This window comes from Bufo bufo, chromosome 9 (genome assembly GCF_905171765.1).
Source record: "Bufo bufo chromosome 9, aBufBuf1.1, whole genome shotgun sequence".
Classification (NCBI taxonomy): domain Eukaryota; kingdom Metazoa; phylum Chordata; class Amphibia; order Anura; family Bufonidae; genus Bufo; species Bufo bufo.
The window spans coordinates 9,389,795-9,413,421 of NC_053397.1; positions in this window are offsets into that span (position 1 = coordinate 9,389,795).

Genomic DNA, 23,627 nt, shown 5'->3' on the forward strand with positions numbered 1-23,627 from the left:
TTCACCGGTAACTCACACAAGGGGATGTGGACTTGACTGCTGGGGACAACCAGGAGAGCAGCCAGGATGCTATACCTTATGGATGAGTCTGGAACAAAAACTGGAATAATCCAGAGATCAGGACCAAGAGTGGCACCAGGGGTACCAGATGGAGAATCCGGAGAATAGGAATGTAGTAAAGAGTCAAGAGTCTGGACCAGGAGTAGTTCTACATGTACCAGGTATACTGTAGTATCTGGAGGACAAGGCAGGATCGTAGTTAGGAAACAAGGCCAAGAACAGGCTCAGGAACAATCAAATCTAAGTCCAAATGTACAAGAAACAAGGAGGCTGAAAGGAAGAAGATTGATCACCAGGCAATGTGTGGCAAGTAGATGCCCATTTAAACAAGCCACCAGGCCAGATGCTGCTATGTAATAGGAGCAGTAAAGCCATGGTCCAAACCAACAGGACTGTGGCAACAACCAGGCACTGAAGGAAGAAGAGAAGAAACGTCTGGTTTCAAAGTAGGAAACAGTTGGAAGGAGCAGTGGACACTCCCCAAGAAGCACCACTGGAACCTAACAAGGTGAGTATTGGTAACACTAATCTGAATCTTTAATTCCATCTTTAGCTATTTTCTTCTTCAACGTATTCCTAGAACTAAGGAGATATGGAACTTGGTAACAAATCTGAGCCCTACAGCGCTGGGCAAAGATGTCTAAAACTTCTTGGTGGTTCCAATGATTCAAATCAATGGACACATGGCCAAAACCATCCAAGTTATTCAAAACTATGACAAAAGGAAAGGGGTCTCACAGGACTGATGGACCTGGATGAAGACTTTGTTTTCAAATGACCAAAGCCTCTTAACATATGGACAATACAAAGCATGTCATTGGATGTTATCTTCTGAGATGTCTCCATAACCTGGCAGAAGGTATCTACAGGTGGCCCCCTCTACAATGCTATGTCAGATATTTCTAGGTTTGTCGGCTTTGTCCTTCAGTAGAATTATAGTAACTTTGCTACAAAAAAAATGTTCCCGTTTGTTCTCAACTTTATCTCAAATGTCTGCGGTTCTGATAAGCTTCTCTGACAAAGAAAACCAACTAAGGAGAACAGTTGTAGATAGAAAACATAAAACTCGATGCTGGAACAAAGCCAATTTCTAATAGCCTGCTGTTCTAGCTAAACCAAAGAACACACCTGATAGAGACAAGCTGGCTGAATCTCTAACCACACAGCACGGGCTGACCGGATTGGTTTCTCTTGGGGAGCAGTGGATGATGTGCCATCAGGACTTGGCGTTTAAGGATGTATGTCCATCATTAGATCACGGATTAAGAAAAGGAAAAGCAAGAGATATTTAGCATTGTGGAAGAAGATCAAAGAGGCCTGGAACATGATAGAAATGGTCCTCTACTGACAATGTGTTTTGGCATTGATGCAATGACTTTGTCAGGCTGGACACAACTCCAAACATCATTCCTATCTCTTTTTCTGCTCTTCTTTTTTTGCCCCAGTGATTTCTGCACCTTTTTGTTTTATTCCAAGCCTTCATGGTTGGGTCATGGTCTAGAAATGGAAACACTAGAGAATTCAACAAAACAACATGAGCGACTGGCCTTCTTCTCTGTGTCCCTTCTCAGAACAGATGGACTTCATATGTGATATCCTCTTGGTACCATTGCCCTGCAAGAGAAGATGGGTTGACAGTTTCCTTGGACAGGAAAGATGGGAACAACATGGACTGAGAAACCCTTTCCCCCACCCTGTATCAGCTATAGGAACATTCTCCATGTGCCCTCTCCTCTAGACCTTCTCTGGTAGACACCATATAACTTCAGCACCATTTGTGTCACAGTTATCTCACCTGTTTAGTAAAAGCAGTCAGAATTTGTGCTGGCCATTCACATTAGCAGAACTTAAGGACAGCAGATTTTCACCCTTTAACCCCTCTAGGTATCAGGGCAAGCCAGTTTCAAATGGGGACATCAACCACAATTGCTTCTCCTATCTGCCCTCTGATAAGCCGGCTCAGCCTCTTGATTGTCTAGCCTCCCAGACCTCCAGGTAGGATAACCATGCACTTTTTGCACACTCCACCCAGCATTCTTACCAACACCACCCAGAAGATCAGAGCAGTGGTGGCTGGCAGGAAGGTAAGCAAGTTGGTTCTTTCTTCCAACTGTTCTGCTAATGTCCAAACACACAATAGTAGATTAAAGAATTTGTCTTGCAGGACATAGTATACACCAATGTCCAACCACTGGTGGCCCAATGGCTGTCACCTCTGCTGACCACTAGCGGGAAATGGATGGCCAATGGCTATAATGTCTGTCTATGCACCTGCATGGAGAAAGTCACCTTATCAATGGGGGTTGAAGTGATTAGACCTTACTGATGCCACCAATATCTGTGATGAGACAAACCCTTTAAGGGCTATAGAGATTACGAAGAAGGGGTCAGAAGAGCGGCACTAGGGTAATACAGTGCACCCTTCTACTGAATTACATCTCCCCCAAAAACTCTATAACATGGGAATAAGTCCCTGCAACAGGGACCAAGGTGAATGCGCACTGCCCCATCCTAGCACCATGTGCCAGCAGTGCATTAACCCAGAGTAATAATGGAGAAGTATGGATGACAGGAAGACCGCAGTAAAAATAGTCACTGCCCTGATGATGCAATGACCCCATTTATTATCCACCTTTTTGAGCAGATACATTAGCTGCTATCGCTGTCGCTCTGCATTTACAAGTCTTTGTACTTGTGATGAGCGGAGGCCATAGCTTGGTGACCTGGTGGCTCTTCTCCATTGTGTTTTATTGGGTATACAGGCTTAGTCTTTGTATTCGGTGTTACATCATCCTGCTGATGAGTTCTGTAAAGACATGTTCTAGACTAAAAATTTCAAGGACGTCAGTAATGCGGCCATGGAGGAGACGAGCTGCACAGCCTATGCAAGTGAATGCAAACACATCAGGTTCCAGGCACTGCTGGGAGTTGTAGTGGGCCGACGAATAAGGATGCTTTTTAAAATGCATCCAAAATATAAAATGAAGCAAGTTTGTAAATAGTTATGATTAAATAATCTTGTACCGTTTAAGCAGACAGATGTGTCACTATGGTAACAGACTACAAGTGTAGTCTGATCCTGCAGTCATGTGTTACGCTACCTGCGCTTTATTCTGTCCTTGTCTCAGTGTGGTGAAAGTAATGAAAAACTGGTGCATTCAGATCCCTGATCCCCCACTGCTCACGATCCTATAATGTCCGGTCCCCAATGATGTCCAGACACTGGGTCATGTGACACTAATTGGTTGCAGTGGACATCTGTCCCTGTATCGGAGTGGTCATCACTGCAGCAGAAAATTTAGAACTGCGGGGTACCTGGCATCATCTGAACGGGAATGACGGTGATGTCACTGTGCCTGTTTTTGTTAATTTATTTTTTCCCTAGACAACCCCTTTAAGGAAAAAAAGAAAGAGGCAGTGGAGTAGAAGATGAAAGTAGGATCAGACTACAAAGGTATTGTTCGTAGTCTGTAACCAAGGAGACACATAGATCTGCAGAGGAGCTGTATACACAATTCCCTATCAGACCTTTTATCAGGACTCTTTGCAAAGTTGTTTCCTTCTGGTTATTTTGGATGCATTAGAGCGATACAAAAATGTCATCATTGGCTTGTCCTTGGGAGAAGAATGGGCAGACAGTCGAGCACCCCTTAGAACACACCAAGAATTCATTAACCGGTTTGTGTTCACAGCTCCTTGGTTTGTCATCCATCTTTGGCCTCCATTCTTGTCTGTCCCACATAAGTCATAATCATCAGAAGAGCGCACTCTCCGCAGGCGCCACAGCTCAAATCTCCAGCTTTGACATGACAGAAAAATCAGGGCGACTTGTAACAAACTAATTAACTTGCTCTTTACTTACTAAGCCTTTGAATTAATTACAGCACTGGGGGGGGAACCTTGAAATCTGCATAAGCCACTCCTGTATTGTATCATTTGCATGTAATTTGCTTTGCAATCAGCTCTATGCAGAATGTAATGACAGGGGAACATTAGTGGCCTGTGTCTGACAAGCGGGCTGACAGCTGGAACTTGTCGAGAAGCCGCCGCGTTCTGCGCTCAGGAGAAAGGACTCCAGCAGACGTGACGGCGGCTCCAGCCCAGACAGGTGACATGACATGGCTCCCCTTCTACTCAGCACATCCCTCCAGTGATCTGGACACGGCCGCAGCGTCAGGGTGCCAATACCGAATCCACAGAAAACTATCACTTCTACTACTGTGTTCTGTCTGAATGTATTCTCCCACAGAAAAAAATCTATCTCTCTCCTATCTATCTACCTATCTATCTCTCTATCTATCTCTCTCTTATCTATCTATCTCTTACCTTTCTATCTATCTATCTATCTATCTATCTATCTAAAAAAAGAAAAAAGATGGCAGCACCGTCACAGAAAAAAGGGAATGGAGGGTGCAAAAAGCCCAATGTGGATAAAAGCCAATCCAATAATGCAGACGTAGAAAAAGGGCAGCACTCCAATAAATAAAATAGCAAAAAACTTTATTTACCCATAAGGCTGTAGCGACGTTTCGGCTCTAACACAGGAGCCTATCTATCTATCTATCTCTTACCTTTCTTTCTATCTATCTATCTATCTCTTACCTTTCTATCTATCTATCTATCTATCTCTTACCTTTCTTTCTATCTATCTATCTATCTCTTACCTTTCTATCTATCTATCGATCTATCTATCTAAAATCAAACACGATACAACAGCACTCTGCAAACACAGAATATATGAACTAATGCTATACATAACTATATGAATAAATGAGAGGTTCTTCTTAGAAAACATATTTTGATCTAAATCATTTGTGCCCATCCACAACGGCTAGGTGACCTCTTTTGATGGGATCCTACAGTAAATCTGTCATGTACTAGGCGGTCGAGAGGACCCCAGAACATACCATGAGCATACCAACAGACAGACTAATGAGCCAAAACGAATACTTTATTAACAAGTGCTGACCAAACACAACTGGCATAATCCTGGATAAACAGGTAAGGAACAGTAGTAGATGTAGAACCACTGGGCCAAGTGACCGGTTTGATTTAGGGCCAAACCCTAAGGGCATTATTCCGGTGTTCTCCTGGTTTATACAGGGATCTGGTCTTCGCTGCAGGGGAGCGACCAGACTGCTTCCTCCTGAGATGGTCCCAGTACACTTGGCCGAAACCTGAAAGGCAACAGACGCTGGTGCATATCACCAATAGTCCAGGCACGTAACGAAACAGGGACACAGGCAAACAAACAGGAAACCAAACAAACCTGCAACATAGGACACTGTTCAGACTCAAACCAAGTACTGGAACACAGATGAGCCAAATAATCAATTACCCGCATTTGTCCACTTTTTATGTCTACATAGCTCTGCTCTCCTTTATTAAGCTGCTTTAATCTAATGTAACAGATTTTGATGAAATGACATTTAAAAAGCTCAATACAAGGAATTATCTATTGTATGTACAGGATATTCTCTAATATTGGACTAGCTGAGGTCACATGCTGTATGTCCTCTGATGGGGGATGACACAAGTGCGGGGTCATCTCCATACGTCAAGTGAACTTTATGGTCAATGGGTGTAACTGGACAATGGACGCTATCACTTGGTCCCTTTCTTTGGGGAGGGGTGGATTTCACATTGATGCAATGTCTTTTAATTCACTTGTTGGTCGGGTCCCTTGTCTCGAGACATTTGATTAATTGTGGATCTAGAGCGCATTGTGTTGATGACCTGCTGCCGGAGCCGTCACGTCCTTTATTGGGGAGATTTAACAGTAATGGTTCAGTGGTGGTGGAAAGTGGCAATCAATGGACAGACACATAATTACTCAAGACAAAGGCCATTTCTTAGGTCCATGAGACAGAGTGTAATTGCCAGCTGGGAATCAATGAGTCCTGTTTAAATCCACTGGAGGTAAGTAGGTTTAGTTTGGATTAATTAGTTGTTTCTGTAATGAATTTGGTTACAAGAGAGGAGGGTGGGAGAGGAGCAACTAAGAAGATGGGATGTCTGGTCCTAGGTTGTGGTTTATTATCATAAAATCCTACATAAAACTTGATGTTAACTCAGCAGTGATGTCTTTCCTGGACCTTCTTAGAGTTCCTCTATGTATTTGACCTCAGAGATAGCTGGCGTTTTCTACCTTGCAACCTTTTACCTTTCTTAGCGGAATTGATCAAGCTTGTCTTGTGGCCTCTCATTTATTAGACCCTGTTGTTTGACATTTCCAATCCAGGTTGCATTAAGACGTCTTCCTTGTCATGTTAGATGTGATGTTCTTGATCTGAACATCATCAAAGGACATGGCCTCGTTCATACCTTCCCTATCGCTGCCACTGATTTACAACCCATAATGACCAGTAGTTCTCAGTTCTATTTGGTCATGTTATTCTGGTTCTCTTTTGTGTAGAGTCTTTGGTCCAGAGAAGAATCTATGAAGGGATATTCTATGGAAAGGTAGCAAGAAACATAGGAATACATGGAAAGGGCATGTTATGTCTCTTGACTAGAAAAGAGATCCTAAATGTTGCACTGGTTTGCCATTGACTATACCGAGTCTAAAGGATCCTTTGGTTTTCTCCCTTAACCCCCCCATAAAGGAGGCAAAAACTTTTCTGCAGGGTGATACCTAGGTCATGATCCTAGAATAGTCAGCAGTTGACAAAGCAGTGATGATGGAACGAGAGAATACTGAGGAACAAATCGAGGGGTCATCATCAGAAATGTGGACAGGCTGTGAAGGGCCAGAGGATGAGGTCGGGGACAAGTCAGGAATGGAGCCAAGGAGAGACTGGGAGGAATGAAGTAGACTCTGGTTAGACAAAGACCTTGGACAGAGCCAGGAACACTGGACTGGAGCATGGCATCAGAAGTAGCAGTGGAACAAAGAGTCCAAAAGCCCAGGTCAGGACCACACAACCAGGTAAATAAGACAAAGGCAGACTCCAGGAGCAGGCAGAATCAGAACCAAGAGAAAAGTGCTGGAGTCCAGGGACCAGGAAATCAGAGCCCAGGAACAAGGCCAGGAATGTGGAACCAAGAGCCAGAAGAGTCAGAGGAACATAGGAACTGTGCTTTGCTGGGACTGGGGCTGGGGCAATGACTGAGGGACCTGGCTGGGTTTACCTGACATCAAAAGCAGCCCTAGAGAAAACATCATATAACATAGAGACAGAGCCCAAAACCAGGAAGAGTGAACTCTGCTTTGCTGTTTTTTTCAGGATGTGGTTGTGCAACCGAGACAGAAAGACTCAGAGTCCTGAGGAGGTATGTGCCGTAACAGGTCACCTTCCCAGAAGACCTAGACTCATATTAGCCATGAAGTATATTGGCTCATACAACCTCAGAAGTTTTGATTCTAATTCTAATCTGAATTTTTTGTGATTTGATTTGAGAGAATAAAAAGGAGAGATAGAGACACAGTGAGAATGAAAATCTATGTGTCTCCATGGTTACAGACTACAAACAAACCCTGTGTAGTCTGCTTCTGCAGCCATGTGTTACTACGGTCTCCTGTCCTATCTTCAAATTACACACATGCATTGTCTGTACTCTGTAAATATGGAGACACATATGTCCGCACAGAACAGGAGAAGACTTTTAATCAAAGACGCTTCATATTTAATTCTACCTGCATTGAAGCAGCAAAATAACTGTTTGCAAAAGTGTGCATACCCTTAATCATCTACCAGATTGCAGTGTCTTGCAGGCGTCTTTAACTTATGGCTACCCAGATATGAGCATGCTGGGAGTTGTAGTTGTATAATAGCTCTGGAGCCACAGGTTGGAGGCCATTATTAAGTATTATTTTGTAGAGAGGACTTTGATTTTGACTTCCAAAAGACCGACAGAATCAACCCAGGAAAAACAAGTATGGAGGAGAGCTAGAGTTAAGGGATTGGAAGTGTACACCAGGGTGAGTCCTGCAGGCGGAGGTAAGTGCTTATCAATGGAGAATAGTGACAATTGGATGATACTAATTAATATTGTGAGAAGAAAATGCAACATTGTATCCTTTACTGGTCCCATAATCCTTTCCTGGTTCTATATCATGTCACTTTCTACAGACTGGAACCTCTCTCCTGACAGCTGGTTCTTCCCCGACCATGGAGCAGTGAGACAGGGGGACGACACCTTTTAGGCTAATTAGTCTTGGGCATTCCTTCTTGCTTTCCCTGTCTTTCCAGGATCTTCCACTTAACTGGTTATCCTGCTGCTGTCTCGGAAGCACCATCTGCCAGGCTGTGATGTACAGGACCAGACTGGCACTTTCTGGGCTCTGGAAACACACATCGATGGTATTAAACCTGCTCTACCCCCCCAGTCAACTATAAAGCATTGACAAGAAGGTTTAGTCCTTGTATCAATAAGATTTTTTCCAATAATCTTGATGAAATCTGCAGCTGATATGAACTCTTGGTGCCTCTTCCCTGTAAATAGCAAACTCTATTAAGCCAAGCAATAATCATTAGCACAACTCCTGTGGCCTCCCTTACCTTCTTGCTGTTTACGCTAGCTTGCTCCTAATATATTTTTACTGTGTCCAGGAAACCATCAACAAGCAGGGTGTCTGCCATCGACATGGCTTTATTCTCATTATAGCTTGTGTGAATGGTTTCCCAGGTCATATACCCTTGGATAATAGATACTTCATTAACACATCAATTTATTCCCATGAACATATAAACACCATCTAATATATGCTGATGGTTTCCATATAGCAATAGGATATTGCTTTCAGTGCAAATACATTGTTTCACAAATGTATGCAATAGCAATAAATGGGGAAGTAACTCTATTCAAGCCTGAATACTGGAACTACGAGGGGCCCGCTGAAAGGGGCACGAAGTTAAGACATTGCTAGTGTCTATTGAATGGGATATTATATTATACATGGTGTAAAGCTGTCAGAAAATGCTGAGAGTTGTAGTTGGCTCATAGAGGTGGGTCCTGAAGGTAAGACCCTCCAATGTTGTATTTGCATGCTCTCATGGGACATATTGATGGGGGGGTTGCCCCTTTATTTTGGTGGTTTTGAAGCACTGATTAATTGCTAGTAGTTAGCAAGATGGAGAAGTCCAGGACTTAAGGTAGCCATACGCATTAGATGAATGTCGGCCATGCCCGCCATCTTAGGCTACTTTCACATTAGCGTTTTTTGCGGATCCGTCATGGATCTGCAAAAACGCTTCCGTTACCATAATACAACCGCATGCATCCGCCATGAACGGATCCGGTTGTATTATGTCTTCTATAGCCATGACGGATCCGTCATGAACACCATTGAAAGTCAATGGGGGACGGATCCGTTTTCTGTTGAGTCAGAGAAAACTGATCCATCCCTATTGACTTACATTGTGCGCCAGGACGGATCCATCTTGCTCCGCACCACATCGCGGACAGAAAAACGCTGCAGGCGGCCTCCAGAGCGGAAAGGAGACAGATCGGAGGCAAACTGATGCGTTCTGAGCGGATCCTTCTCCATTCAGAATGCATTAGGGCAAAACATATCCGTTTTGGACCGCTCGTGAGAGCCCATGACGGATCTCACAAACGGAAAGCCGAAACGCTAGTGTGAAAGTAGCCTTACGTGTATGTGGGTGTCCTGACTGCCCCCTAATGGAAGATGTCGGGGAAAACAAGGATGGGATTTTTTAGATTCCATCATGCCGATCCTTTTGTTCTCACAGAGATAAGCCTCCGGCGGAGGAATCTTGTTCTCCCTCTTCTTATTGAGAATACATGCATACTTAGCCGGCCCAGGATGCATGTGTATGATGGATGTAAGGTTGTATGAGTAGTGTTAGGCTGCGTTCACACGGGCGAGATTTCCGCGCGGGTGCAATGCGGTAGGTGAACGCATTGCACCCGCACTGAATCTGGACCCATTCATTTCAATGGGGCTGTTCAGATGAGCGATGATTTTCACGCATCACTTATGCGTTGCGTGAAAATCGCAGCATGCTCTATATTCTGCGTTTTTCACGCAACGCAGGCCCCATAGAAGTGAATGGGGTTGCGTGAAAATCGCATGCATCCGCAAGCAAGTGCGGATGCGGTGCGATTTTCACGCACGGTTGCTAGGTGACTGTCTATACACTGTATTATTTTCCCTTATAACATGGTTATAAGGGAAAATAATAGCATTCTGATGACAGAATGCATAGTAGGTGATCAGTTGAGGGTTAAAAAAAATAAAAAAATTAACTCACCTTCTCCGTTTGTTCGCGTAGTTCTCCCGGTCTTCAGTTCTTTAAAAAGATGAACTATGGGCTAAAGGACCTTTGATGACGTCAGATCACATGCTCCAATCACATGGTCCATCACCGTGGTGATGGACCCTGTGATTGGAACATGTGATCTGACGTCACCAAAGGTCCTTTAGCCCATAGTTCATCTTTTTAAAGAACTGAAGACCGGGAGAACTACGCGAACAAACGGAGAAGGTGAGTTAATTTTTTTATTTTTTTTAACCCTCAACTGATCACCTACTATGCATTCTGTCATCAGAATGCTATTATTTTCCCTTATAACCATGTTATAAGGGAAAATAATTACATCTACACAACACCGAACCCAAACCTGAACTTCTGTGAAGAAGTTCGGGTCTGGGTACCACAGTCTGTTTTTTATCACGCGCGTGCAAAACACATTGCACCCGCGCGATAAAAACTGAACATCGGAACGCAATCGCAGTCAAAACTGACTGCAATTGCATTCCTACTCGCGCGGGTTTGCCGCAACACACCGGGACGCATCCGGAACTAATCCGGACACGCTCGTGTGAACCCAGCCTTAGCCTCTAGCAGACATGAAGCCAGATATAAGCTATCTCCAGCTGATTATTAGCAGAATCTTCAGAGGCCAAAAGAGATGAAACTGTTAACCAAAGAAAACACAGACATCACCTAAACCTAATGATGAGGACACAGCAGGCTGATATAATCGCTCTCTCACCTACCAGCTCCATATGATTACCTCCTGGCAGGCTGGTGACAATTCAACACTTGGGTTTAATATAGCAAGGAGTAGATGAGACTGAACGCACTCGGCTTACAAATGTCGGATGTCGTTTCTATGGAAAGATCGAGATGGAAACCCATGAATGCTTTACAAGGTCCTGCAGTCATCAGTGTCCTTTGTGGGCAGAAAATGGAGGCAGTGGGCGCTTAGTGCAAGAAATGGTTTGGAATGAGGAAATGTGCAGAAAAAATAACTATAAAAAAGAAAAAAAGGAAACCGCTCAAAGGCTTGGAGAACACCAGGGACCTCATCAGTATCTTCTGTACCTACCCCCCAGCCCGGTGATCAGTGCTCTCCACAGGGGAAATGTACAGTAGGAGACTGTGTAATACACGACCGGGTCTGCCAGCTGTACTTTGGAAAATTGAAACACAAAGAGTCCAAGGGCAGTCTGAGTCAGAACCAGGAGCATGGAAACCAGGGAGCAAGACAAAGGCAGAGTCCAAAGGGAGTCTGAGTCAGAACCAGGAGCATGGAAACCAGGGAGCAAGACAAAGGCAGAGTCCAAGGGCAGTCTGAGTCAGAACCAGGAGCATGGAAACCAGGGAGCAAGACAAAGGCAGAGTCCAAGGGCAGTCCGAGTCAGAACCAGGAGCATAGATACCAGGGAGCAAAACAAAGGCAGAGTCCAAAGGGAGTCTGAGTCAGAACCAGAAGCATAGATACCAGGGAGCAAAACAAAGGCAGAGTCCAAGGGCAGTCCAAGTCAGAACCAGGAGTATAGATACCAGGGAGCAAGACAAAGGCAGAGTCCAAGGGCAATCCGAGTCAGAACCAGAAGCATAGATACCAGGGAGCAAGACAAAGGCAGAGTCCAAGGGCAGTCTGAGTCAGAACAAGGAGCATAGATACCAGGGAGCAAGACAAAGGCAGAGTCCAAGGGCAGTCCGAGTCAGAACCAGGAGCATAGATACCAGGGAGCAAAACAAAGGCAGAGTCCAAGGGCAGTCCGAGTCAGAACCAGAAGCATAGATACCAGGGAGCAAAACAAAGGCAGAGTCCAAGGGCAGTCCAAGTCAGAACCAGGAGTATAGATACCAGGGAGCAAGACAAAGGCAGAGTCCAAGGGAAGTCCGAGTCAGAACCAGAAGCATAGATACCAGGGAGCAAGACAAAGGCAGAGTCCAAGGGCAGTCCGAGTCAGAACCAGGAGCATAGATACCAGGGAGCAAGACAAAGGCAGAGTCCAAGGGCAGTCCGAGTCAGAACCAGGAGCATAGATACCAGGGAGCAAGACAAAGGCAGAGTCCAAGGGCAGTCCGAGTCAGAACCAGGAGCATAGATACCAGGGAGCAAGACAAAGGCAGAGTCCAAGGGCAGTCCGAGTCAGAACCAGGAGCATGGAAACCAGGGAGCAAGACAAAGGCAGAGTCCAAGGGCAGTCTGAGTCAGAACCAGGAGCATAGATACCAGGGAGCAAGACAAAGGCAGAGCCCAAGGGCAGTCCGAGTCAGAACCAGGAGCATAGATACCAGGGAGCAAGACAAAGGCAGAGTCCAAGGGCAGTCCGAGTCAGAACCAGGAGCATAGATACCAGGGAGCAAGACAAAGGCAGAGTCCAAGGGCAGTCCGAGTCAGAACCAGGAGCATGGAAACCAGGGAGCAAGACAAAGGCAGAGTCCAAGGGCAGTCTGAGTCAGAACCAGGAGCATAGATACCAGGGAGCAAGACAAAGGCAGAGTCCAAGGGCAGTCCGAGTCAGAACCAGGAGCATAGATACCAGGGAGCAAGACAAAGGCAGAGTCCAAGGGCAGTCCGAGTCAGAACCAGGAGCATAGATACCAGGGAGCAAGACAAAGGCAGAGTCCAAGGGCAGTCCGAGTCAGAACCAGGAGCATGGAAACCAGGGAGCAAGACAAAGGCAGAGTCCAAGGGCAGTCCGAGTCAGAACCAGGAGCATAGATACCAGGGAGCAAGACAAAGGCAGAGTCCAAGGGCAGTCCGAGTCAGAACCAGAAGCATAGATACCAGGGAGCAAGACAAAGGCAGAGTCCAAAGGGAGTCTGAGTCAGAACCAGAAGCATAGATACCAGGGAGCAAGACAAAGGCTGAGTCCAAGGGCAGTCCGAGTCAGAACCAGGAGCATAGATACCAGGGAGCAAGACAAAGGCAGAGCCCAAGGGCAGTCCGAGTCAGAACCAGGAGCATAGATACCAGGGAGCAAGACAAAGGCAGAGTCCAAGGGCAGTCTGAGTCAGAACCAGGAGCATGGATACCAGGGAGCAAGACAAAGGCAGAGTCCAAGGGCAGTCCGAGTCAGAACCAGAAGCATAGATACCAGGGAGCAAGACAAAGGCAGAGTCCAAGGGCAGTCCGAGTCAGAACCAGGAGCATAGATACCAGGGAACAAAACAAAGGCAGAGTCCAGGAGCAGACACCAGGCCAGGAATGAGAAGCTAGGATGAAGGCAATTTGAGGCAAAGTTACAGGAACAGAGGCCGGGATTTGACAAGAACATGAACCGTGCTCTGCTGACACTTAAAGAGGACCTTTCATCTGTTTAACACTAGTCTAATTAGGGTCTTACCTTATAGGGCGGCCCCCACGGATGTCATTGCACTTTTTCTTTTTTTCAAAGACCCCCGTTCGTTTGCTGCTGTCCCCCGTTGATTTCGGCGCCTTATATTCTAATTAGCCGACTTGGTTATACTAGGCGGAGACTGGGGCGGTTCTCTTCTCCCTGGCTGTGAGCGCATCCAATCAGAGCGCACCGCTCATAGCCAGGGAGAATGAGCGCGATGACATCAGTGGGGCCGCCCTATAAGGTAAGACCCTAATTAGACTCGGGTTAAACAGATGAAAGGTCCTCTTTAAGCACCTCAGCCCCCAGTGCTTAAACACCCTGAAAGACCAGGCCACTTTTTACACTTCTGACCTACACTACTTTCACCGTTTATTGCTCAGTCATGCAACTTACCACCCAAATGAATTTTACCTCCTTTTCTTCTCACTAATAGAGCTTTCATTTGGTGGTATTTCATTGCTGCTGACATTTTTACTTTTTTTGTTATTAATCGAAATTTAACGATTTTTTTGCAAAAAAATGACATTTTTCACTTTCAGTTGTAAAATTTTGCAAAAAAAACGAGATCCATATATAAATTTTGCTCTAAATTTATTGTTCTACATGTCTTTGATAAAAAAAAAAATGTTTGGGTAAAAAAAAAAAATGGTTTGGGTAAAAGTTATAGCGTTTACAAACTATGGTACAAAAATGTGAATTTCCGCTTTTTGAAGCAGCTCTGACTTTCTGAGCACCTGTCATGTTTCCTGAGGTTCTACAATGGCCAGACAGTACAAACACCCCACAAATGACCCCATTTCGGAAAGTACACACCCTAAGGTATTCACTGATGGGCATAGTGAGTTCATAGAACTTTTTATTTTTTGTCACAAGTTAGCGGAAAATGATGATTTTTTATTTTATTTTATTTTTTCTTACAAAGTCTCATATTCCACTAACTTGTGACAAAAAATAAAAACTTCCATGAACTCACTATGCCCATCACGAAATACCTTGGGGTCTCTTCTTTCCAAAATGGGGTCACTTGTGGGGTAGTTATACTGCCCTGGCATTCTAGGGGCCCAAATGTGTGGTAAGGAGTTTGAAATCAAATTCTGTAAAAAATGACCTGTGAAATCCAAAAGGTGCTCTTTGGAATATGGGCCCCTTTGCCCACCTAGGCTGCAAAAAAGTGTCACACATCTGGTATCTCTGTATTCAGGAGAAGTTGAGGAATGTGTTTTGGGGTGTCTTTTTACATATACCCATGCTGGGTGAGATAAATATCTTGGTCAAATGCCAACTTTGTATAAAAAAATGGGAAAAGTTGTCTTTTGCCAAGATATTTCTCTCACCCAGCATGGGTATATGTAAAATGACACCCCAAAACACATTCCCCAACTTCTCCTGAGTACGTAGATACCAGATGTGTGACACTTTTTTGCAGCCTAGGTGGGCAAAGGGGCCCATATTCCAAAGAGCACCTTTCGGATTTCACAGGTCATTTTTTACAGAATTTGATTTCAAACTCCTTACCACACATTTGGGCCCCTAGAATGCCAGGGCAGTATAACTACCCCACAAGTGACCCCATTTTGGAAAGAAGACACCCCAAGGTATTCGCTGATGGGCATAGTGAGTTCATGGAAGTTTTTATTTTTTGTCACAAATTAGTGGAATATGAGACTTTGTATGAAAAAAAATCAAAAAAAAAAAATCTGCATTTTCCACTAACTTGTGACAAAAAATAAAAAATTCTAGGAACTCGCCATGCCCCTCACGGAATACCTTGGGGTGTCTTCTTTCCAAAATGGGGTCACTTGTGGGGTAGTTATACTGCCCTGGCATTTTCCAGGGGCCCAAATGTGTGGTAAGTAGGTAAATGACCTGTGAAATCCTAAAGGTGCTCTTTGGAATATGGGCCCCTTTGCCCACCTAGGCTGCAAAAAAGTGTCACACATGTGGTATCGCCGTATTCAGGAGAAGTTGGGGAATGTGTTTTGTGGTGTCATTTTACATATACCCTTGCTGGGTGAGAGAAATATCTTGGCAAAAGACAACTTTTCCCATTTTTTTATACAAAGTTGGCATTTGACCAAGATATTTCTCTCACCCAGCATGGGTATATGTAAAATGACACCCCAAAACACATTCCCCAACTTCTCCTGAGTACGGTGATACCAGATGTGTGACACTTTTTTGCAGCCTAGATGCGCAAAGGTGCCCAAATTCTTTTTAGGAGGGCATTTTTAGACATTTGGATACCAGACTTCTTCTCACGCTTTGGGGCCCCTAGAATGCCAGGGCAGTATAAATACCCCACATGTGACCCCATTTTGGAAAGAATACACCCCAAGGTATTCAATGAGGGGCATGGCCAGTTCATAGAATTTTTTTTTTTTTGGCACAAGTTAGCGGAAATTGATATTTTTTATTTTTTTCTCACAAAGTCTCCCGTTCCACTAACTTGGGACAAAAATTTCAATCTTTCATGGACTCAATATGCCCCTCACGGAATACCTGGGGGTGTCTTCTTTCCGAAATGGGGTCACATGTGGGGTATTTATACTGCCCTGGCATTCTAGGGGCCCTAAAGCGTGAGAAGAAGTCTGGAATATAAATGTCAAATTTTTTTTACGTATTTGGATTCCGTGAGGGGTATGGTGAGTTCATGTGAGATTTAATTTTTTGACACAAGTTAGTGGAATATGAGACTTTGTAAGAAAAAAAAAAAAAAATTCCGCTAACTTGGGCCAAAAAAATGTCTGAATGGAGCCTTACAGAGGGGTGATCAATGACAGGGGGGTGATCAATGACAGGGGGGGTGATCAATGACAGGGGGTGATCAATGACAGGGGGGTGATCAATGACAGGGGGGGTGATCAGGGAGTCTATATGGGGTGATAACCACAGTCATTGATCACGCCCGTGTAAGGCTTCATTCAGACGTCTGTATGCGTTTTGCGGATCCGATCCATCTATCAGTGGATCCGTAAAAATCATGCGGACATCTGAATGGAGCTTTACAGGGGGGTAATCAATGACAGGGGGGTGATCAATGACAGGGGGGTGATCAGGGAGTCTATATGGGGTGATAACCACAGTCATTGATCATGCCCCTGTAAGGCTTCATTCAGACGTCCGGATGCGTTTTGCGGATCCGATCCATCTATCAGTGGATCCGTAAAAATCATGCGGACATCTGAATGGAGCTTTACAGGGGGGTAATCAATGACAGGGGGGGGATCAATGACAGGGGGGTGATCAGGGAGTCTATATGGGGTGATCAGGGGTGATCAAGGGTGAATAAGGGGTTAATAAGTGACGGGGGGGGGGGGTGTAGTGTAGTGTAGTGGTGCTTGGTGGGACTTTACTGAGCTACCTGTGTCCTCTGGTGGTCGATCCAAACAAAGGGGACCACCTGTGTGCGCGCGTTCACAGGAAGTCTTGCGTCTCGCGAGATGACGCATATATGCGTGACTGTGCGCAGCGCTGCCACCTCCGGAACGCGATCCTGCGTTAGGCGGTCCGGAGGTGGTTAAGCAATGAGTGAGGCAGGGGCGTTGCTAGGGTCTGCAAACATCCGGGGCACAAGCCCACTGTGTTAAAATTGCACATTAAAGGCATGCTTAAAGGGGTGTTCTGGTTTACGCAAATGTAGTGCAGTCATTATATAATACAACATTCGGTAACTTTCCAATATCTGTTATGTTTCATTTCCTCACCACTGCAGAAATCTTTGCTTGGGCCCTTTAATATTGACAAGAATGGACCCTGGGCAACCCCACAGATCATCCCCCCACCCCCTTGTACTTGTTCCGCTGATCCGCTACTTGCGGGTTGCGCGGGAATGAGTTCATTTACTTTGTTGCGCAATCCCGTCCTGTGGCGCGTGATCCCACGCAGGTCTCGCGGGATCAGGCGCCGCCGGACGGGATTGCGCACCGAAGTGACTGAACTCATGCCCGCGCATCATCATGGATGTACTGGTCCTCCAGGATGAGGAGCCACCAGGGGTGCACCACCAATGAGGCCAGGTGAGGCGATCGCCTCAGGCAGCACCAGGTAGGGGCAAGAGGGGGGCAGCCAAAGGGCTATGGGCTGAGGTTAAGAAATTGGCATTGGGGAGGGGGGGCTGTTTCAGTTTTCGCCTCAGGCAGCAGAAAGGCGAGGTGCACCCCTGGGAGCCACTGTATACAGTAACCCTCCGCCTTATGGATCCCAATAGGTAGGGGACCACACCTCTAATACCTCTTCTAGGCCATGGGTGCATTCATCCATTTCATCTATAAATGTTTACTTTAAGATGATGCTCAGGATTAGATTTCAGGGTCCTCTCTGTTTTCCTAGCACTAGCGCCCCTCTTCTCCATAGGCTGCTATTGCGGTGTTCACTTAAATGGGCTGATCTGCAGTACCAAGCACTGCCCTTGGGTCAAGTGGCGCTGTTTCAGGGCAAACGTGATCTTTTGTTTCCAGATCCTGGACAAGTCCTTTAAGGTCCAAAGTTTCTTTTCACTCGGGAACCTTCTGCTCTGTGACAGGATGAGAGCAGTTACCATGACACCTAATGACTTTCTCATTATTAATTAAACATAGGAATTAAATGAATCAATCAATGCTGATGATGAGAAAACAAAGACTAAAAAGTTTAAATGAATGAAGGAAGGAAGAGTGGGGGAGCTGGTAAAGTCACACAAGCGGCCCCCTATAGCTGAGCGACGGCTAACACCATCTACGTCACAAATATCTGTCCGCAGCAGATTTATTGGCAATAAGTGAAGGGCGCAGTATAATGGGTGATTCCCTGCTTGTCTGGGGGTCACAAGAAAATCAATAGAGATAAAACTAATGCAGCAAAAGCAAGCACAATATACAGTCAGGTCCATAAATATTGGGACATGGACACAATTCTAACATGTTTGGCTCTATGCACCACCACAATGGATGTGAAATAAAACGGACAAGATGTGCTTTACCTGCAGACTGTCAGCTGTAATTTGAGGGGATTTACATCCAAATCAGGTGAACGGTGCAGGAATTACAGCAGTTTGCATATGTGCCTCCCACTTGTTAAGGGGCCAAAAGTAATGGGACAATTGGCTTCTCGGCTGTCCCATGGCCAGGTGTGTGTTATTCCCTCATTATCCCAATTACAATGAGCAGATAGAAGGTCCAGAGGTCATTTCCAGTCTGCTATTTGCATTTGGAATCTGTTGCTGTCAACTCCCAAGATGAGATCCAAAGAGCGGTCACTATCAGTGAAGCCATCATTAGGCTGAAGAAACACCACAAACCCATCAGAGAGATAGCAAAAACATTAGGCGCGGCCAAAACAACTGTTTGCAACATTCTTAAAAAGAAGGAACGCACCGGTGAGCTCAGCAACACCAAAAGACCCGGAAGACCACGGAAAACAACTGTGGTGGATGACCGAAGAATTCTTTCCCTGGTGAAGAAAACACCCTTCACAACAGTTGGGCCAGATCAAGAACACTCTCCAGGAGGTAGGTGTATGTGTGTCAAAGTCAACCATCAGGAGAAGACTGAATGTGAATACAGAGGGTTCACCACAAGATGGAAACCATTGGTGAGCCTCAAAAACAGGAAGGCCAGATTAGAGTTTGCCAAACGGCATCTAAAAAAGCCTTCACAGTTCTGGAACAACATCCTATGGACAGATGAGACCAAGATCAACTTGTACCAGAGTGATGAGAAGAGAAGAGTATGGAGAAGGAAAGGAGCTGCTCATGATCCTAAGCATACTACCTCATCAGTGAAGCATGGTGGTGGTAGTGTCATGGCGTGGGCATGTATGGCTGCCAATGGAACTGCTTCTCTTGTATTTATTGATGATGTGACTGCTGACAAAAGCAGCAGGATGGATTCTGAAGTGTTTCGGGCAATATTATCTGCTCCTATTCAGCCAAATGCTCAGAACTCATTGGACGGTGCAGATGGACAATGACCCAAAGCATACTGCAAAAGCAACCAAAGAGGTTTTTAAGGGAAAGAATCTGCAATGGCCGAGTCAATCACCGGACCTGAATCCGATTGAACATGCATTTCACTTACTGAAGGGAAAATGCCCCAAGAACAAGCAGGAGCTGAAGACAGTTGCAGTAGAGGCCTGGCAGAGCATCACCAGGGATGAGACCAGCGTCTGGTGATGTCTATGCGTTCCAGACTTCGTGCTGTAATTGACTGCAAAGGATTTGCAACCAAGTATTAAAAAGTGAAAGTTTTGATTTATAATTATTATATCCCATTACTTTTGGTTCCTTAACAAGTGGGAGGCACAGATGCAAACTGCTGTAATTCCTGCACCTTTCACCTGATTTGGATGTAAATGCCCTCACATTAAATCTGACAGTCTGCAGGTAAAGCACATCTTGTCTGTTTCATCTCAAATCCATTGTGGTGGTGTATAGAGCCAAAAATGTTAGAATTGTGTCCATGTCCCAATATTTATGGACCTGACTGTATATTACGTGTATACGTGAATTCATCCATGCGTTGGTTTATATTTGTATATGTACAGTATTAATATCTGTGTCTACAGTATAAATCTATGCAGGATACAGAGCGTTCAGTCTTCAGACCCGTTAAAGGGATTCTGTCACCTCGTATAACACAAAATTCAGATTACAATAACAAACAGCACTGCCGAGGTAAGCTGGGCCCTTTAAGTTTTTTCAAATTTTGTTATGCTGCTCCTTGTGCTAAAAAAGCTTTCAAAAATGATAAAGTGAAAACTCAGTCTTAGGGCTCATGCACACGACCTTGTGCTGGCCGGGCCCGTGCTGCGGACCGCAAATTGCTGTCCGCAATGCACGGGCACAGACCGTGGGGCAGCCGCATGCGGATCACGGACCCGTTGACTTGAATGGGGTCTGCGATGCACTACATTTTTGCGGTGCGGAGGCACGTACAGTAAACCCACGGAAGCACTCCATAGTGCTTCCGTGGGCCTCCGTTTCGCATTTCCGGTATTGCGGACCCATTCAAGTGAATGGGTCCGCGATCCGTGATGCGGGATGCACATGGCCGGGGCCCGTGTATTGCGGACCCGCCGTACGCGGGCCGCAATACAGCCAAGGCTGGGCAACAGCTGTGTGCATGAGCCCTTAGAAAGGTTTGAAAAAAAGTAACCACTTCACATCCGGGCCATTTACCCCCTTCCTTACAGAGCAAAATTTTGCAAATTTTGCTTTTACTTATCCAGGCCATTCTGAGAATGTTTTCTCGTGACACATTGTACTTTTTGAGCCCCGAAACGCGTTGTTCTATACATCTTCATCTTTTGATGCAATTAAAGAAGATTCACCATTAAGAGACGTATTGGAGCCTGTGATTTTGCGCCTGATCAGAAATCTCTTTTTCTACATTGTACTTCATGACAGTGGTAAATTTGAGTCGATATAGTTCACCTTTATTTAAAAAATAATCCAAAATTTACCAAACATTTTGAATAATTCACAATTTTCTAAATTTAAATTTCTCTGCTATTAAAACAGAAAGTGATACCTCATAAAATATGTATTACATAACATTCCCCATATTTCTACTTTATGTTGGCATCATTTTGTAAATGTCATTTTATTTATTCAGGGCGTTAGAAGGCTTAGAATTTTAGAAGCAATTCTTAAAATGTTTAAGAAAATTTCAAAAAACCCACTTTTTAAGGACCAGTTCAGGTCTGAAGTCACTTTGTGGGGCTTACATATTGTTAACCCCCCAAAAATGACCCCATTGTAGAAACTACACCCCTCAAGCTACCCAGAACTGATTTTACAAACTTTGTTAACCCTTTAGGTGCTCCACAAGAATTAAAGGAAAATGAAGATGACATTTATAAATTTCACTTTTTTGGCAGATTTTCCATTTTAATCCATTTGTTTATTTAACACATCGAGGGTTAACAGCCAAACAAAACTCAATATTTATTACCCAGATTCTGCGGTTTACAGAAACACCCCACATGTGGTTGTAAACTGATGTAAGGGCACACGGCAGGGCGCAGAAGAAAAGGAGCACCATATGGTTTTTGGAAGGTAGATTGTGCTGAACTGGTTTTTAGATGCCATGTCCCATTTGAAGCCTCCCCGATGCACCCCTACAGTAGAAACTCCCAAAATGTGACCCTATTTTGGAAACTAGGGGATAAGGTGCCAGTTTCATTGGTACTATTTTGGGGTACATATGATTTTTAATTGCTCTATATTACGTTTTTTGTGAGGCAAGGTAACCAAAAAATGGCTGTTTTGGCACTGTTATTTTTTACAACAATCATCTGACAGGGTAGATCATGTGCTACTTTTATAGAGCAGGTTGTTACGGACGCAATGATAGCAAATATGTCTACTTTCTTTGTTTGTTTCAGTTTTACATAATAAAGCATTTCATAATAAAGCAAAATTATGTTTTTGTGTCTCCATTTTGTGAACGCCATATTTTTTTATTTTTCTACCGATCGTCTTGTGCAGGGGCTCGTTTTTTGCAGGAAGAGTTGACGTCTTTATTGGTACCATTTTTGGGTACATATGATTTTTTGATCATTCAATATTACACTTTATGGGGCAAGGTGACCAAAAAATTGGTTGTTTTGGCACAGTTTTTATTTATTTATTTTTATAGCGTTTACCTGAAAGGTTAGGTCATGTGACTTTTTATAGAGCAGATTGTTACGGACGTGGCAATACCTAATATGTATACTTTTTCTTATTTATTTAAGTTTTACACAATAATAGCGTTTTTGAAACAAAAAAAATTATGTTTTTAGTGTCTCCATAGTCTGAGAGCCATAGCTTTTTTATTTTTTGACCGACTGTCTTAGTTAGGGCTCGTTCACATGAACGTGTGAAGCCCGTGTCCGTTCTGTGGTCCGCAAATTGTCATCCAAAATGCACGGGCACTGTCCGTGGGGCAGGCGGATGGGGATCGCAGACCCATTCACTTGAATAAGTCCGCGATCCTTCCGTTCCGCAAAAAGATAGAGTAAGTTCTATCTTTTTGCGGTGGCAGAAGCACGGAATGGAACCCCAGAAAGCACTCCGTAGTGCTTCCGTTCCGCATCTCCGGATTTGTGGACCCATTGAAGTGAATAGGTCCGCATCCGTGATGCGGAATGGCTACGGAACGGTGACCGTGTATTGCGGATTCTTATGTAGGGGCTCATTTTTTCGGTATGAGGTGATGGTTTGATTGGTATCATTTTGTGGGCCATACGCCTTTGTGATCATTTGGAGTTGCACTTTTTATGATGTAAGGTGACAAAAATGGCTTTTTTGACACCGTTTTTTTTTAATGGTGTTTATCGGACGGGGTGGATCATGTGATATATTTATAGAGCCGGTCATTACGGACGTGGCAATACAAAATATGTCTATTTTATTATGTTTTCTATTTTTCTTTTTTTTTTTTATTACTTAATTGGGATTTATTTATTTTACATGTGAAAACTTTTTTTTTTTTACGATATTTTAACATTTTTATTTTTAATCTCCCATTAAGTCATACAAGACCTCTGGGGGACATTTAACTTTAATTTTTTTTTCTTCACTATTGATTTCTCCTGTCCTGTAGCTGGGGCTGACATAGTAGCCCCAGTTACAGGGGAAATACACCCCCCCCCCCCCCCCCGAGAGGCTGAACAGCGGTATACTGCCCTGTACAGCCTCAGTGCAGGGCTGATCGACGTCTGTGGAAGACCCGACAGCTCCTGCACTCTCCTGGCCCGGTCACAAAACTCGTTGAGCGCTGTGTATACAGCGATCTAGAAGGAAGGGACATCTAGGAACATTCCCTGCTTTCTCTCTCTCCCCCCGCTCTGCAGCTGCACGATTAGCGTGCAGCTGCCATCTCTGGAATGGACGTTCCAGAACAGAGATAAACATTTAACCATAGGACGTTTATATCCTATGGGCGGATGTGAAGTGGTTAATAAAAATAAAACTAACATTTTGAATGCCCATAAGGCCTCATGCACACGGCCGTTGCCGGCCATGCCCCGTATTTAGGCCAGAAAACAGCGGAAG